This window comes from Cataglyphis hispanica, chromosome 4 (genome assembly GCF_021464435.1).
Source record: "Cataglyphis hispanica isolate Lineage 1 chromosome 4, ULB_Chis1_1.0, whole genome shotgun sequence".
In the NCBI taxonomy this organism is placed as follows: domain Eukaryota; kingdom Metazoa; phylum Arthropoda; class Insecta; order Hymenoptera; family Formicidae; genus Cataglyphis; species Cataglyphis hispanica.
In genome coordinates, this window is record NC_065957.1 from 10,253,383 (window position 1) to 10,272,733 (window position 19,351).

A 19,351-nucleotide genomic window follows, 5' to 3' on the forward strand; every position below is an offset into this window, starting at 1 on the left:
GAGATCAATTTCGCAACAGCTGAACGAGGTGACGTTTGTATTGCTCGAGCGTGCACTTTAAAGAAATCAATACGAGGTGGTTGTTACAGTGCCGGGATTGCGCAAGCTATACGATTGCCATTAAGTGGATAAAGTACGCAATCTACGGCCCAATATTTTCTCTCAATCTCTACGTGCAAACAAGATAATCGTGACGAGCGTCAATAAAGAATGCATCGCTTCGCTATTACGTATATTGCCTCTTAGCCGAGCGCGGGTAACTCGTGTTATTCTCGCAAACTATAGCTAGTCTATCAAGTCTTTGCCACTTACAGCCTTATATACCTAGTTTCTGCAGCGACAGAACCATTACTCGGAAAATGTTTTTTTACTGGACGGACTTTGCTTCATAGTTCGTGACATTATTATTATTATAATTACTAAAACTTTTTATAGTTTTTATTATGATTGTATTTATTGTTATGAGATGAGAGTATACATTTAATGTAAAAGCAGTAGCAGACGCAATTCGATCTTATTTATGATGCAGCTCAAGGAGTTTCGTTCACATAAATGTTTGAACGATCTGACAGTTTTACGGACGGGCGAAAAGCTCCTTCCAATTCAAGCTCCATAGATAAGCGTTACATTTTATAGGATATCGTCGTTTTAAAGATATATATTTACTCTTTCGTAAACGAGACAGTCTGTTTTATCATTTTATTTATACCCATGATTATTATTTTTTTTTTTATATAATCGCGGTATGCTTAAGACAAAATTAATTATTTTTATTTTCTTAGTTAGAATTTTTATCGTATGCTTTAATTAAGCCTTAAAATTTCAATATGCACATTTTTATATAATCATCATCTACAATCATACATTCATATTTCGGACGTATTACTCTCGATATCTCTTGTTTCCTTTTCCCTTTCCGGTGCGCGACGCGGCTGAAATTAAAGCATTCCGGAATAATGAAGTTAAGGGTTGCGGCACATTTCCGCATTTCCCCTTTAGTTTCCCGGGAGGAACTCGCCCGGAGGACAAAGACAGTGCCGCGGCGAAACGGAGAAAAATAAAGCCAGAGGTAGGAAAGAGGAAGTAGAGGACGAGCAGGCACGTCCTTTCGACCCGAATCACCCCCTCATCTCTCCCCGCTGCGCCAACCGCCAATGGCCACGTTCCGCCCTGAACACTGGTTAGCACTGTCGGGCACCCACCCCTTTCTTCCCTTCTCGACCCGCGAACAAATACCCGCGATCGTGTAGGTGTTCACGTGTGGGCATCTGCACACATGCGCGCGAATAAAATGGCGTATTCACTAAAAGGGTACGAACACAGAATACGAGCGGGTACAATGCGTGCTCGTCGAGGGTGGCATTGCGGGTAAATGGACACGGATTCTGGTCGAAGACGTCCATACAGCGTAGATACGAGATACAGTACAAATCGAAGCACATGTTGCCGTTGGAAAAAAAATCGAGATTATTTTATCCATTCGATATTTCGATAACGCTGGAGATATTAATATAAATGCAATGATATATAAATCACATTCTCCTAGATTTATAAAAATATGTCATTTGTATTTGAAGTGCGTCTTATATTTTATATAATTATTAAATACGTTTGTGCTGGATTGCGTTTTGTCGTCTAATAAAAATGTAATTGTTGCGAAAAATTTGTTCAAATGTCGCGGATAGTGACGTGATAGAGCATTTAAGAAAGAGGGAGGAAAACAACGTTCGATTACGGCACGTTGTAATATATAGTTCCGTACTCGCACACGGGAAAGGCACCCGCCTCCTAAATTCTCTTAAGCCTGCTGAGTGAAAAAGGAAAGACCGAGGAAGAACTCTCTGATTTGATAATACCCTGTGGATTTCGCGGTGGGTTTGGTACACGATGTTTCTTCGTGATTTATTCTGTGATCACGTGCATGGCGAGCAAATGAATTTTTATGAACCATCACTGGTCAGTGTTCTCATGAAGATTTAAACGGTTGAAAGCAGCTGGGAAGAAGCATCGGTCTTTGTATTCGCGCAAAATCAACGCTAAATATTGCTCCCCACTTCTCGATTTTATCTACGATTTTATATACCACTTTCGTATACATTGAAAATATATCGGTGCTTTCATTTCATCGGTTCGAAGATTCGATTTAAGTTCTCTCCTCTGGGCCATCGGAAATCTATTTAATGTAAAATCACGATTAAATAATAACATCTCCGCGCCATTTAAATACTTTAACGAAAGCTTTTAAAATCTGTGTTTCTTTCTTACGCGAATCCTTCCCGACAGTTTCATTAAAAATTAATGTTTAAATCTGAAGTTTTATAAAGAGGAGTGTTAACTATCGCGACTTTTTTTTTGTACGCTGTTAAGGGTTTATGAATTTAAGAGTCTCGCAAAGTGCTGAAATGTATCTACACGTAAGATTTTATATAGAGCTTGTAAAAATGAAAAAAAATGGCGCGCTATTCGTGAGTTGAATAACTTTGTAATTTTGTATATAGTTTTATCTACTGAATACTAATATGTCACTAATAATAGATGCAACTTGTTTCTCGTATAAAATATATAGCAATGTAATTATACATATAATGACACGCAGTGCAGAGAATATATGATAGTATAATTGCTTTGCATTTTTTAAATTTTTAAACGATAAACTGTAACATCTTGGTAAAATGTAAATGATAAAAGATTAAATAATGAAAATTGTGTCAAAAGGAGAAATGTTAAATAATTAGAAATAATATCAAAATATATATAGATAGAAAGGACCTAAATAACAAATAATTGAACAAATAAGAACATCTCATACACTATGGCTGACAGAAAAATAGCAAACGAAAATAGGAGATGATAAATGTGAAGCTTCAGAAACGGAGCTATCTTTACTTTAAACCGCAATACTTCGTGAGATAGAAATGAAGAAAAAAGCAGAAAAATAATGCAGCACTGAAAAGTAAAATAAATTCAATGGATGCATTGGTGCTTCACAAACGTCACATTTTTCGTTATATATATGTACATATATGATGATGACATATATATGGTGATTCTAAAAGTTATATATATATATATATATATATATATATATATATAAGAATTTTAGATAATATAATTATATATAATATAATTCTAAAATATTCTATTTTTCTACAATTTTTTATGCTTTATCACATTCATCCATAATTTACGTATACAATAAGAGAGATCGAGGAAAGCATCAATTTTAATATTAGTAGCACGTTGCATTACAAGAGACAGGACGATGGTTTCTCTAGAGGAATCATATATAGTTAGCGATATAACTTTTCCGAAAACGAGTACGTCGCTTCCAGCGACGAATCGCATTCGTCAGTCGTCTCTTCCGCTCGCTCCATTTTTCGTCCGGCCTTCGTCACCTGGCCTGAAAACGGTCCTCTTCCTCCGTCGGGATGTAATAACTCTACATTTCCCGGCCCGACGACGTCTCGCCGCGACAAATAAAACACGCCGCTACTCGACCGAACAAATCGACTTTCCGTCCTTACTCATCTATTAGAGCAAGATCGATGACCAAGTATAGATCAAAGCCTTTTGAGGCGAATAGCAGTTGTTGGCCAGTAATGTAAAACATTGATGTTCGCTTGTCCAAGTTTTAGCATGTCCATTTTTTTTTATTTTTAGACATCCTATAAATATAAAAATTGACTTTGATTTATGCTTTATATATCACACTGCTTATATTGTCCTGGATTTAAAGTTTCGAAACTTTAAAATATATCAGAGACAAGATAGGTCTAAAAACATCTTCTAAAAAATTGATTATGATATATTTTGAAAAATGCTTATGTATGTATACAGAATGTAAATCGAGGGACGCGATCATCTAATAAAAATACTCTTTTAATCGAATTATTAGTAGCACACCATTTTCCAATGAACTGTATGAAAATAATTGGCCGCTAATGAATGCACTCTTAGGATTGCTCTGTTTGACCTACTTTCGCATTTCAATGGCGTTTGAAATATTCGAGTGTGCTATTATATAAACCAAAATTGGGAGACTTAATACTATTATTATTAATAAGTGGGGGTATTACTGAATACACAAGTTAATTAATGAAATTAAATTCTTGTATAATGATGAGAAATGTCGATGTTTTATTGCGATACTTTTAGAGGCTCCGTCTCTCTCCGTATTGTCTTAATGCGTAAACTCAATCCTTCGTGGATTATTACAAATTTTTATTCTTTTCTTTTACTTGGCACGCGAAAGTGTGACGAAGAAGGGCCGATAAGAAGGACAGATAAGAAAGAAAAATGCTCACGCAGCCGACACGGGCAAATCCTCGCGAATTCCGCTATGTCAGGAGAATTCCCCCAGAAGAGCAAAAGAGCACGGTGTCCTACCGATCTCTCTCTCTCTCTCTCTCTCTCTCTCCGCACACGCGCGAATATTCCTCGATAAAATATTCTTAACTGGTCGTGCACGGTCGTATTTGAGGAAAGGGCGGCGCCCGTTGGCAGATACGTCGCTGCGAACCCCCTTCATTCTCCTTTCCTACTGACATAGCGATTCTTATCTCATCGTCCGCCCGATCTCGTGATATCCTGCCAGATACGGGAACGAGCGGGAGAGATTCAATTATTGCTCTGAGACCCAATCCTTTAAACGCGCTCTCCGAGCCACTTCCGAGATAACTCGTTCCGATATTATTTCCTTTATTCGAGAAGCCATTGTATCCGAGAGAGCCATTCTTCATATTCCGTCTTGCATTTTTGGATGTTTTTAAAAATTGAGAAACGTCGAAACAAAATAACATAATCATAATATATTGCAAATATTGATTAAAAAATTGGTGACGACGCCATGTAACCGCGCATACAACTTAAAAGAATCTGGTTTTTTGAAGAATAATTATTACTCTTGAAACTTGGGCGAATTACTGTGCAACATACTCTAAATCATTATGGTGAACTCTGGTTATTATAGTTATTTAACCGTCTAAAAGACGGGAGCATCTGCTATGTTCAGGCGCAGAATTTGCTGTAGTTTCCGCAGTTTAGAAAGCTAAAGTGCCGAAGTGTGTTATAGTAGTTGCACAAGAAGTAATGAAGGGTTCGTATAGGGGAAGGATGGATGATAGAAGGGAAGTCACGCATGTGGCATTCGTCAACAGCCTAAATATGTCAGAGTGCCCTGTCTTCGCACCTTATTAGCTTCTGCTTCTATTGGATGCCATCAGAGTTACCTTTAAAGCATTGCATTAACAGACGCACAATCGTATAAATATATACTCGTAGCTACTTTAATTAATGATTTTTTGCGCAATAATTATACGAATCGAAGCGATTATGCTCATAAAGTTAAAAGATCAAATATTAGAATGTGATAAAAAAGAAGTTTCTACTTTTATCTATCTCAACGATTTAATTTTTTCTTTTCTAATGAGATAGAATAAATATTCATTGAATTCATGGACCGCTCGTACCCTTTAAATGCTTTAATTCTTTTTCAAATGAAAGTATTTATAAACAATCATCAATTAAACGCAATGTATCCAAAATCCACGTATCCAAATTTTTATCTTTAGATGTGCATTGGAGTGTATTCTCTTGGGCATGTGTAGCGGGATGAAGCATACGTTCCGGAATTTCCTCTCTCTACCCAAACCCTCTCCACCCTCCTCTCCGCCAAATTCCAGCCGCGTCATAGTAATGTAGCATTATCGCGTCGTTGGAAAATTGGCGCGATCTATTGGAGATGACAAATCTCGTAAAGCACGAGAACGAGCGGGAGTACATTTCGGGTGTTCGTTTATGCAAATTGCCACTTATGGAGCGAAGCATTTGCGGCCTCTATCGCCGTGAAATAAAGCGTATAATAAGAGACCATCGCGGCATGCGAGAGGAGAGTGGAGAGGGTTTGCCTGAATGCGTACAACAGTAAAAATTCAGCATTAAAATACGTACTTGTATGTATGTATATAGAATGTTTTTATAATTTCATATATTAGTAGAACAATTTCTCCCTCTTTCTTTCTTTCTTTAAAAATATCGGAATCGATATTACCTCGATAAGCTACTAAATTGCGCTTGAATTATATTTGAAATTTGACTTAATTTATTTGCGTGATTTATATATTAGAAATTTATTATCCTTGGAACACTATGTGTATATTAATCTCGAGAGAGAGAGAGAGATTGAATTAATATTTTATTCTTATATTTCATAAAATGGTTCTCTCTCGAATTTCAATTTTCATGAAATTTCTCCAAGAACGTTTTGCCATCTGTGAATTATCTTTGGCAGGACACCTTGTACATACAAGGACGATAAATGTTTTTCCGTACTGGGGAGTATCATCAGCCTGGAAAACATTATATCGCCAATGTTCTCGCATTCATAGCGGTCCTTATCGACCACACAGTCGTAAATCATGGTTACGTTTAGCCCATTGCGCGGGATAGAACCCCTTACTATGAGAGGGTGTAGTGAATCCCTCCTCGAGCAATTACGATCTCGACTCGAGGGTCCAAACGAGGAGGATAGGGGTATGTTTGAAGGTATGTGATCTACCTGTGGATCATGTGCGGTAAACGCAAATTCGGATAAAAATATCGCACGCGTTCGTGTGCATATAAACGAGCGGTATAAATATTAAAGTTGGTTATTAAAATATAAATCTATAAAAAAAATGTATGCATATTTATGACGTACTATGCCAAGCCTTTTAAAAATGATTTTATAATCTAAAAGAAATTCACGCATTCTTTCTCTAATATACTCGTAAGTAAGAGAGTTTTTCACTGGATAAATAAAAATATCATTTCACTAAACATACACATATTTCTATATACACCTTCATCACTATGCGGAGCTTTTAATATTTAAGCACAAAATATATATGATGCCGAGCACTTCGAGTTCATGCTCACACGAGAAACGTGCCGCCGGATTGCATTGAATAAAATATTAACTATCAATTTTTTTTTTCTTTAGACGCTTGGGACTTCTTTCGTGACGTTAAAATGAGACCGTTTATATGACTCATTCAGACGGCGACCCGTCTCCGTCATGTTACTGCTGTTATTTACAATTTTTCCCGGATATATGGATACATGTACAGGGCCTTTTGCGCAAATGACAGACGGACGAGCTCGCATACTACGTGTGCGTATCCCGTTCGAATTCGCGAGGAGTACACGTTGGATAAAATACCAGAACTCCATTTCGTCTGGAATTGCAATTTTGCGGGATTCATCCCTACGGTTCCTGTTTCCCTCCCATCCCTCTCTCCGCATCCACCAACCCCCCCTCTCGTCTCTCCAGCTGCCTTTCTACATCGGGGGGAACGCACGGCGTGCATTATATCAACGTGAATGCGCGTGAAAAGGGGAAGGTGGATGTCCGCGGGGCGAACGGAGATATATGTGGCATTTCTCTGGGAAAACAACAGGCTGCTGCATGAGGATGACGCGCATCTTCAGTCGGAAAATTCACTCAAAATGTCGTTGCCAATCGCGCCGTCGGCGACGCGACGGTGGATCATCGGTGTGGCGTGCGCGGCGTCGACCTCTCTCACTACGATGACAGGTACAAGTGATCCAATTAGAACTTCACCGGCGCGAAGCGCTTGAGCGATTGCCAGTTAACTTATTAGCGAAGTTGCGTCGATTCGGCCCGCTGGCGTTTCATTTCTGCGACGATGAATAATTTGTTGAATTAACGATTGCCCGGACGGGAATTCGCGTTAACGAAATCTCTGTTTGACAACTCTCTGTTCTGTTCAACAGAGAGTATTTGACGGTCAGTAACAAGTTCGTCTGTGTTGATATACGACTATACGAAGCTTTGGACGCTGCTTTCTTATAGAAATTTCAAGATTATATTTTTGTCAGGCATATTATAATACAATCGATAGTTTTATTTAATAAAATTTTATCTAATAATGCACGATTACAATGGTATTAAAACTTAAAATTATGTGCGTTCTGTGAAAAATATAATTATTAGAAAAATGTTTAGTTTGAAAAAATGTCATCCCAGTTGTGTCAAGGAACATAAATGGATCTAAAATTTCGTTTAGCAGAAATACAACTGTGTATGTAATGTATGTGTGTATAGCAAGTAATAATATATATATATATATATATATATATATATATATATATATATATTCTACGGTAAATCCTACTTTGTTGTGACAGCGGAGAAATAATGTCTCGCTTCTGACCTCTTCCCTTGTTCTTTTGGTGGTCCGCGCTCGTGCATCAAAGTCTGCTCATGGTATGACGCAGTCCTTTCGAGGATTTTCATGTTTCTTCGTGCCCTGTTGAGGAACTCGGCCACGTGGCAATTTCGTTGAGTGGCTTGTACGTCGCGACTTTCGGTTTAGAAGCGTGCGAGCTTTGCGTCCATCCAGTCGCTTCTTTGTTCCCTTGCAAGACGAATTTATGGTGGTCGTTACTTTTAACAATAATTAAATGCGTATAATCGTAACTTATTACTTTCATAGATAGTTCTGTTCTAATAATTACATGATAATTTTGATTCTCGATTTTAGTGTGATTTATTGATGAGTTTACTTAGTGGAATGTAAATGGGAGATTATTTTTAAAAAGATTATATATACACGCGTCAAAGAATTTGCGTTGCTCTAGCTAAAGATAATAATTTAAATGGCAAATTGATAAACTTAATTATAATTAATATTGCGTTAATTTAATTAGTTGTTTTACCGAAAAGATAATTTCGCATAACAAGCCAAGCGAACGATGCGCGGGGCAGCGTAATCAGACTTTAAAAAGAAAATATTCAAAAAGGTAATTACACATGGGGTTCTCTGAGCAGTTTTAGATAACAAGCAGAAAGTTTAGCCTTTGATGTAGGTGAGGGAGCAAGAGGTGGATGAGCTATAAAAGGAAAGAAAGGAGCAAAGCTGAGGGCACTATAAGACTTAACCCTTATGTTAAGTTTATGAGGGGCAGCTTGGCGCGAGCTCACAAACTCGGAAATGCTAGAGAAACCGTGACTGGTGGGTGGACAGAGGTGAGATAGGGGGTGAGTTAAGCTTGTGTAAGCTGCCTATGAAATTATGAGTGGGATAATGCCGGCAACTTCTTCTAAGGGAATACCGCCGCACACCAAAGTGCGTTAGCTCGCTCATTATTTCTCATTTTTATATGAAGATATGTGTTTCCTTTCTTTTATCCTGCTATGGATAATTAATTTTTTATAATAATTATAATATTTATAATTATAATTATTTATAATTATAATATTTATAATATTATAATAATTTTTAATTTAATTTAATTTTTAATTAAAAAATATAATTATTGATATTGATACTTTAAAAGTTTATAGGAGACTGCTAGTTTAATCATTAAAAATGCAGAGAATTTTTAAAATCGGTTAATAATACATCACAGAAAATTATTAATTAACAGAGCGAAACGGTATTATCATTTTAACATCTCGACAATATTTTTCAAAAATTTTACGGTGATTATGTGGTGATAATCCTTCAGCATAAAGGAATAAGATCGAAAGTCTCATCACCTCGACTTCGAAATTGCATATGTCTGAGCCACCTCATACCCTCCTGTTCCCCATATCAATACTTCCATCGTGTTGCAGCACCTTGCGGCGATAGCATCGTAAATCGCCTTCATTGTTCCGCAGTAACACGTTGCTATGATCGCGCCAGCGCGTTCATCTACGGATTCAAAATATCGAACGTATCGAGGATTGTATGAAACTGTATTGGTGCACTTCTCGCGATATAAAATCAGGCTGCGAAGATTGCTTCGCAGGAAACGCCGCTAACCGGCATAACTACGGGCATATATATGCACATCGATCATGGAAAGTATGATGTATTTCATCCAAATGCGCGCGGGAAATGTTGCAAGAGAAACGAGCCGGTGTAACGTATTTACGAAACAGTTTTTAAAGTCGTTTGCGGAAATCGCGGGGGATTTGCTTTTAAACGCGCATGCTATGTTTTAGAAGAAACTAGAGAAGAATCGAGAAATAATTTCTAAATATATAAAAAATTAATTTTATTACATAATAATAAATTACAAACGTGTTAAAGAAAAACAAATATTTATATTGCTTTAAATTCTAAATGATGCTTAAAATTGTTTAAAATTAAAAGTTTAAAATGATATTGTATATATATATAGATTTTCATTTGTAACGTAAATATGTATGTTTGCAATATTGTTGCAGCATTTACACATTATTTACCGAACAACAATAATTTAAATTTGCATTATAATTTACAACGTAGAAGCGTAAAATTTGAAAGCAATATTATTATAAATGTGATGTCAAGATAAGTACATTACTGGTGAGGTAATCAATGTTTGCGAAAGGACGATGATTTATCAATAAAGCATTATTTCGATCGTCCATCCGCGCTCTCATTTCGATTTTGATTGATGCATCGCCCGAGAAATATCGATAATGTTACCAACAATCGGGCCATCACTTTCGCGGCAAGATGGAGGGATTAAGTGACATGGGTAATCGCTAATCAATTACAAGCAGCAATCATCGTGCGATTACCCGTGCTGCTAGATGTGAAATCGTTCTCATATAAATCACACGACTCTCAGTCGTAAGGGAGGGTAGAAAATCGCTGTCTGCAGTACGCCATGTACGTACTCAGGATCCCTGCATGTTCCGATCTAGGCGTTGGTGGATCTCTCTCTTTCTCTCTCAACCCTTCTGGTATCGCTCCGGTTGCTAACAGAGCTGGAGAAGATCTAATGGTTAAGCTTCCTCCCGTCCCTTTCCTCTTTTCTATCTCCCTCTTGCTTGCCATACACATTGATGAGACGTCAAGACCAGGTGTTACCTATACCGGGAGCTTTTCATCCCTAATTTCTGCCAACGAGTCTCGGGAAGTCTAATACCAGGGAGATTATTGACTTTATTTTTTGAGCTTAGCTCATAACAAGTGTTGCGCTATGCTTTTTACAGATTGCTTTTAATCTTGATGCACCGTAATTTGCATTACAATTAGGTTGCACGGTTTCGAACGATTTTTATTTTGACATTTTTGACAATATGCTTTCGTATGTACTTCTATTTCTATATATTCATTTAGATCAATATATAATAATAATACACAATTATAGCTAATTGCAGATAATTTGAGATATGATATAGTACTAGACAGAAGAGAGAGAGAGAGAGAGAGAGAATTTTATTTTCGCGTGAAAATAAAAGGGAAAAATGACGGTAACTAAAAGTGAAACCACCTTTGATAATAGAAAACGCGAATAATGGCCGCTTGATAGCTCTTTTTTACCCATGCAATTATAGCGATCGATTAACGGCTGCGTGTGTTGGTGTCTAGTTGTCGTTTCTAAAAGCGGAACGTCCCATAAATTTGTGTCCGCTGTGTGCTTCGATGGGATATTCAATTTTCTCGTTGATGCATGACCACGCGCCAGTTTCTCCTGCCCTACGTCATAATTTTTATTTTTTATTTTGCGCCTCATTAGTTTTGCTTTCTCTTTTTATCAAATAGATTCCATTATTCATAGTGACTTTATAATTAAATCTTAAAATATTTTTATATGTTTTTATGTAAGTCAGGATTTATCCATCCGGATTGTCCATCTATTTAAAGTAAGATCAGTTTTATTAAGATATATTTTCGCTTAAAGTAATTGCTTTCCGAATAATTTTATTTTTACTAGCTGTTTCCGCTTGCTTATATCGATGTCCAGAATATTCTTTCGTTTGTATTCGAAACTATCTCTGTTCTTCGACATAAATTGAATTAGTATCGCTACCATAAGAGTACCTATCTCGGATCAATCGAACAAGTATTGTTCAGATAATATTGGCTATCCATTTTAATGTTATTTTTAATTTCCGTGTTTGTACGAGCAAAATAATCTACAATAATATACCGTAGTGGACAGCGATTCTCTGATTAAAGTGCAGGTTGACAGTGATAATTTGTCGGGCGTGACGCGCAAATGACAAATGTTCACATCGATATGAACGTCTGGAGAATATCGTTTAAGGGACAGCAAAAAAGGTTGACAGAACAGAAAAATGATAGTGCCGCGCCAGGTTAGAATAGCGGCTCAAAGAATAATGATCAGCAATTTGTTAGTTTACAGCTTACGCGAAGATCGTGCCCTCTCTCTTTCTCTCTCTCTCTCTCTCTCTCTCTCTCTCTCTCTCTTGCTGATTTTCTTTTTATCTTTATACAAAAACTCACTCTACCGTTGTGACATTGTGAAGAATGTTTTTTACTTTAAAAAAATATAAACAAAACTTAATACGTGTAGCTTGCGTATTTATATAATGCTAAAGTATTTTTGCAGTTTGATTTTATAAAAAAGGAAATTCTGATCGAATAAAGAAAATTTTTAATTTTTTAAGTGATGTATAAATATATATTAGACTATTGAATTTAATTATCGAGGACAATGCAATTTTTGTATATTCTGGATAATACATAAATATATTATAAAATACAAATTCACTTTGGTAATGTTGGAGTTAAAAGAGAGAGACACTTTTATTGTAACATCAAAAAACTCTTACTATGATAATAATATCGCGTTATACAGTTTTGTTGTGCGTTAAATTTTCCAGCGGTTCGCGATGCCTTCAAAGAAAATCCTGCGACGTCGCGATATCTTCGCCTTTTAAATAAAGTCCTGAATATATTTCACGAATTATGCTTGGACAAATATTATTATCATCGTTGCAACAAAGGTCCGGGCTTCATTGTGAACCTTCATTCTACGTCGACGCGAGGGTTCTTTCAAAAGATCACGAGCGATTTTCCCTTTGCGTTTTCTAACTCACGGACAAAAAAGCCATTTACATTGTATAAAAGACCGTCTGATGAAAGTGTGGAGAAGTTAGGATTGAGACTACTAGCGACAGTCGAAATAACTTGGTTTGCCTGGGATACAAGGAAAGATAGGAAACGTGAAAATGCGGGATATGAATAGAATATATATGACAAACAATTACGTGATTGCGAAACGGCGGAAATTGTTTCGCGTCTGGTCACGTTAAAAGCATTTCTCATCGCCTTGTGTATGCGTTTCTCTTTTTTTTTGCCGAGATGTCGATGAAGTACGATAACGAATGATATATTTTTATTGGCCGCAAGTTCTGGCGCCCGGAATGATCGAAAGTTTCGCAAGCGAGTCACGCGCGCGAGGATTTGTGATTTTGATCCTAATGTGCCCTACTCCTCCTGGGTGTAGTAACTTCTGTCTCATACAACTTGTCTTGGCCCTTGGCGCAATACAACGGTCCCGCTTATAGTAACATTGCTAGACATTGGTCATGCATCTATTTCTGCGAAGTTTTAGAACTCCTGCAACTTTCTGAGCTGTAGTTTGTCTTCCTTCGCTATTACAACTTTTCTGACCTCATTCTTCGAATCGTATTTGGCTGCCGTTTTGTTTTATCTTAAATCATAAATAATTTTTTATCTCTTTAATATGCCACTTTTTTATTCTCTTTTACAGAATGATGTAAATCCATTTCTTGTTTGTTCATATTTATGGTCATCGTCATTGTGTAAATATTTACTAAAAAATATAATAACGCTTTTCTCTCTTTCTCATTATATTTTCATTAATTAAGTTTGAAAACAATAATAATAAATATTAAATTGTTTATTTGTCTCTGCTATATTCGTTGTGAATATATAATTATCAGTTTGTACACAATGATGTAATAAATTATATATGTATCTGCACAGCGTCAACATTAAAGATAATATATAGCAGTACAGGAACAGAAAGTTAAATGAATGTAAACGATGCGCTAATTGCGTTTTGCTAATTGCTTTCTTCATTGGAATAAATTATCGGAATTCGTTCCTTCGATGGGCATTTTTCTTCGTTTCGCGATCGAGTTGAGTGCATCAAGAGAAAAATCTGCACGAAATACCTCATCAGTTTCTGAATAAAATTTCTTATCGCACCTCTCTCTTCGAATTAAGTTCGAAGTTGAAAAAGTTCTCTCGATGAGTTTTGTGCCTCAGCGGACATGGTGATTTCGTACTGAGCGATTCATTAGCGACGCCGTATAGCGATTATGTCTTTATTAGTAAAATTCACTCGCTTCGCTGGCGTCAGAGAGAATTTCTCGCATGCGCTCGCTGGTCGAAGCTCATTGAAAGTTTAATTTCCCAACGAAATACGCTGCAATAATTTAATGATAGAAGTTTCTTCTATGGAAGCCCTGCGCGCATACATTGATATGTGGGAGTTCCATTCGTCATTATAACAGATCAAATTGATTTCACTTGACGTCCATCGTATTTCATTATTTTGTTTCCATCAATTTCTAATTTGAATTGCCTTTATCATGATAAAATTTTCACGTTTTAACGCGAGAATTTTTCCGAGATATTTTCACATTATTTGTTTATATATATATTTCTTATGCATGATTAATTTTCTTAAAATATGCACTTTGCTTGAAGATAAAATTTGCGGAGAATTTCTACGCAACGATAAAACTGTTCTAACGATAAGATTAAACCTTATCTTGCGGTCAGCTGTCTATTGGGGCAGTGTTGGCTGAATGTATGTGCTTACACCACTGCTTTGTATGCGTTCAGTTATATCCGCTTCTCTGCTACTTGAAAGTCTGGCATACAGAGCCGCGATCTCCTAACTATGAAAAACGGTTCAAACTTGCATACCTCTTTAAAGTTTTGTGAAAGCAATTGAGAATACCCAGGGAAAACTCTCGAGACATATATGAGACCGTATATAATTTTCGATTCTACGAACGGGGCGAATTTTCCTTATTGAATTCAGAACATGACGCGCCCGGTGCATAGATTGGCGATAGTTATATTACATATATTTTATTACGATTAAAAGACACGCGAAAACGAAATTGATTATATAAAACAGACTGATTTATTAATAAGCAAAATAAGTAAGAATATATATTTATATTTGAGATTAATATTTTAAATACAAAAAGCATATTATTTTCTTTTTCTTGAAAAAAATTTTACATTTATATAAAAATTAAAACTAAATATCTATTTACAAGTAAAACAAGTGTTTCGAATATTTAAATAGATTGATGCATTTTAGTAATATTAATGTAATACTTTAATAATTTTATGGAGATGAATTAAATCATGCTCCTCAACTTTTGTAGATGTATTTTTGTAAAACTGAATTTTTTAAATGAAACTTTTGTCAATTTATTACAAACATGTTTTAAAAATTAAATGTGTAAATGCGCATTTGAATTAGCTTCCTACAAAATCGGATATCTTTTTTTCTTACCGCTTAAAAAAGACATTTCCTCTTTCACTTCTCTTGTGCTGAATAAGCCAAAAGCGAAGTTAAATAATGATTCGTGAAAGCTCACTCAGCTTTTCACGATGGAGAGGCTATAAAATTAACGATGAGCGATGACTCATCTCTTTATCGTAAAAATAAATAAATTATGCTAAATGAGACAAGTAGAAGACATTTTGAATGTAATATTTTACTTTTAATATTGTAATTTTTTAAATCACGTCTATATTTCTTTTGCTTATCGTCTGCTAATATAATAATTAAGTCTAAATATTAAAGATTTATTTATAGTATTTAGCCATTAATAGTATTATTTTATTTTGCTGTTGAAAAAGTAAATTTGAAGTAGAAAAAAGTAGAAAATGTTTAATTTTAAAAATTTGTTGTTTTTTTTTCTCGATGGATAGAGTTGTTTAGCTAGTTATTTCTTATCGATGAATTTCTTTTATTTATATCGCCATTTTTTTTGTGCTGAGTAAGCTGAAAGAAATTACGATACCAGCTACAAGAACAAACTTTTCCTTTCAAAAAGGTTTTTTCAGCAGGCATTATTGAATTATTTGATAGAATATGATAAAATATGATATGTATTATGTATTTGTTTCGTCATGATTTATAATCAACGTAACTGTGTAAAAAATTAGGTAATAATTTTTTATATAGATGAAAGATACGAAATTTATCAATGTTATTTAATTTATACTCGCAAATAATAAGAAACAAAGAGTTGAAAAATTTAATTCAATTAAATTGATATTCTAAAAATCGTTTATGTTTAAAACGGAAGGTGCTAAGCCAATTAAGAAATTTGACAAATAGTTCATAAAACTAGCAACCCTTACAAAATTTTTGGGTACGATTGCGTCAGTATTATATTGTTCTCGCATTATTTCAATAACAATGTGCTGACATTTAATGCATAGAATAAAATCCGTGCACGGCTGCCTCTTGACGCATGACGGCGCGAATAACGCGTTCGACAAAGTGCGAAAATCGATTTTCCAAGCTTGCCTGAATGAAAACTTCCGGTCTTTAAAGAGGCTCATTATTTTCCTGCCAGAAACGACCGGTCGTAGAGATCGACCGGCCCTTCCTCTTCCTCACCCTTACCGTTCTGCCGCCGTGCCAGCTAGAGAATGGGATTTGGGATGGAATCGGGGTGGACAAGATTGATAAATTATCGGCTTGAAAAATGCAAACCCGATGCGCGCACACATACGATTTCACAGACGCACGCTCACATGTCCGCGCAGCGGTCGTGTTGGTGTGACATATCGCACGAGTAAGCCCTTATACGATGAATTCAAGCGGATGCATGTTCTCCACATAAATTCCGACACGAAGCTACGTCGCCTGTCATACAGGATGCACTGAAAAACTGCGGGATCTGTGCCCAGAGTGTGTTCCTCACTTTTACGCCTCGTTGCAACGCATCATAGCTTGACCGCATAATTAAATTTACGGTCTCATTTAATAGACAGCCAATTATCGGTATTGAATAAAAATACATTAATTTTCGTCAATAGTCGCTTATTTATATTGCAGGAGTGTTTTGATTTTCCTCACTGCATTAAAAATGTATTATTGTTAATCAATAATAAATATTTAGATGAATTATTCAAACTCTGTAATGAATACATTTATTATTGAGAAAGAAAGAGAGAGAGAGAGAGAGAGAGAGAGAGAGAGAGAGAGAGACTGTAATAATATTCATTAATTACTAATTAAACGTTTTTATTGTTTCAGGAGGGACAAATATTATCGCTGTATATCTGTTCATGGGAGGTGAGTATGTATATATAAATCATTGAAATTAAAACTATGTAATTATCATTATTCATAGAAATACATTTTATATGAGATCACATCTTTTCAGTTTATATCTTTTGTGTGTGCATATTTATCAATATATATATATATATATATATATATATATATATATATATATATATGTATATATTGATACGACATATACAATATGTATTGGGAAAATGGGAAAGCTTTTCGTTCAACCTTACATGATAGATTTTGCAATAGTATGAAAAAAAATCTAATATAAGTTGCATTCAAAATACTATATCAGAATATCTTTGGATATATTCATCGCAAGTCTGGCATTCGCCGTGAGATTTTGATGCCTCGCGAAATTTGCACAGTTACAATTTTTTTTGCTCAAAATTTTTTTGAGCAATCCTCCAGAGAAGATATATGAAGCGACGTAGATAATTCAATTTGCCGTATGGCGCTTTTTTCCGTGATTCGAATGTCCCCATGAATTTCCTCTTTTGACAGGCTTTGTAATTCGCTTGTGACGCCGTAATGAGATTGGATGCGCGTTTGATCGACCATACCATCGATATATTAGAGAGAGAAAGAGAAAAGGAATAAAGGTGAGCTGTTATAGTGGCATGTAATTATTAACGGAAAATTATGTATGTGAGGCTACAAAGAGATATATAAATGCACTTGCAGTATTAATCCAGCTATTCTGCGCGTATATTCGTATTTATGCATATAATTATGTATTTCTCACAGCAATTACTTGATCAATTGAATTGAAGTTTTTGACACATTATGTATGCTCTCTCAAAAGAGAGATTAGCTAAAACTGCCCAAGTGTATAATTTCATCCCGAGTGAAAGATTTTGAATGAAGTTATGATTCGGCTAACTAAAATATAATTATAAATAACGTAAAAATATTAGCAACGAGACATAAAGGAAAGAAGTAAAAAGTAAGATTACATAGAAAAGTGTACAATAATAATGCAAGGATAAAGATTTACACATATTAAAATTTTCACTTTTTCTAAAGATTGCCAAAACTAATAACGAATAATTATGGATTACTTTGGTTTTGCATTGATAGACATTGTATTGTGTAATACCAGGTTTATTTGTAGAAATACGTGGTAGTTAAAGTTTTAATAATTTATAATACAATTATACACTAAAACACACAAACCTTAAGTTAAGTGTTAATGCGAATAATTTCGTATAAATTCGTATAAATTGCATCAGAATTTATGATTATTTATCGCAGCTCAACAGAAAACTGTTTAATATAATAAAAATTCTTATGTTTACAAAATTTCTGCACAACGATTTTTATTTTTATGTCATTAATTAAAATGATTTTTTATGTCATTAATTAAAATATTTTATACGAACTTTAACCGGAATAGAATCATACTGTTATCTATTTGTAATGTCAAATGATGTTGAAATTGTTAAGAAATAAATTTAAATAAATATTTATTATATTTTCTTGTTTTCCTAGGTGTTATAACGTATTAACTGCAAATATTTTTAAATTAATATATTTGTTAATTAACAAGCAAACATTTAATAGTTTTGGTAATAAACAAGACAATTAATTTTATCCACGATATATAATAGTTGACAATATAATATTATGATATTAAAACGTTAAAGCGCATAATTTTTATTGAATCATAAATTACAAAACTATGTACTGGTAACGCGATACGCGCTGTAAGATAAATAAACTTTCAAAATTATTAAATATCAGATTTACAGTCCGCGTTTGTTGGTAAGGAACTTGTTATTCCAATTGGATTGCTATTTCATTTTTCAGGTTGAATATCGATTTAACATATTGATGTTTTGACATGCGCAAATAATGGAAGTGCCGAATATCGAATATTTTTTTCACTTGCCATTTGTAAAAGGTAATATTGGTACAATACAGAAGGTACGTTGCATTTAGTCGACGAATTCAATATCATGGATTTTTATTGTTATTGTAGTAAACAACGAGCCATTGCCCCCGACATACGATGCCGCGTTAATTTCGATGTGGCATTCATTTAATATGCATTACGCTGCAGCGTTGCCTTGATAAATGCTGACCTGGCTTAAATCCCTCTTTTACGCGCCGCATCGTCAAGCTAAAACGATATAAAATTAAAATAGGAAAGGTTAATTTTGAAAGGATGTTCAATTTATTTTTAAAAAGTTAAAATAGTTAATTTTTTTTCTCCTTGCTCCATATTAACAATATCTTTTGTAGCGAATTAACG

General features: G+C 35.0%; 2 protein-coding genes across 4 annotated transcripts in view; one reads left to right on the forward strand and one right to left on the reverse strand.

Moving 5' to 3' along the window:
- Positions 1 to 19,351, forward strand: part of LOC126848796 (TWiK family of potassium channels protein 7-like) — a 255,765-nt gene that overhangs the window by 103,949 nt on the left and 132,465 nt on the right. For all 3 annotated transcript variants that reach the window (XM_050590005.1, XM_050590004.1, XM_050590006.1), the window contains one exon: positions 17,056 to 17,094. The gene's annotated coding sequence lies outside the window, so the exon portion shown is untranslated. The remainder of the gene's footprint in view (positions 1 to 17,055; positions 17,095 to 19,351) is intronic.
- LOC126848808 (retinol-binding protein pinta-like) overlaps positions 1 to 19,351 on the reverse strand; it is a 562,409-nt gene that overhangs the window by 61,734 nt on the left and 481,324 nt on the right. The window lies entirely within an intron of this gene.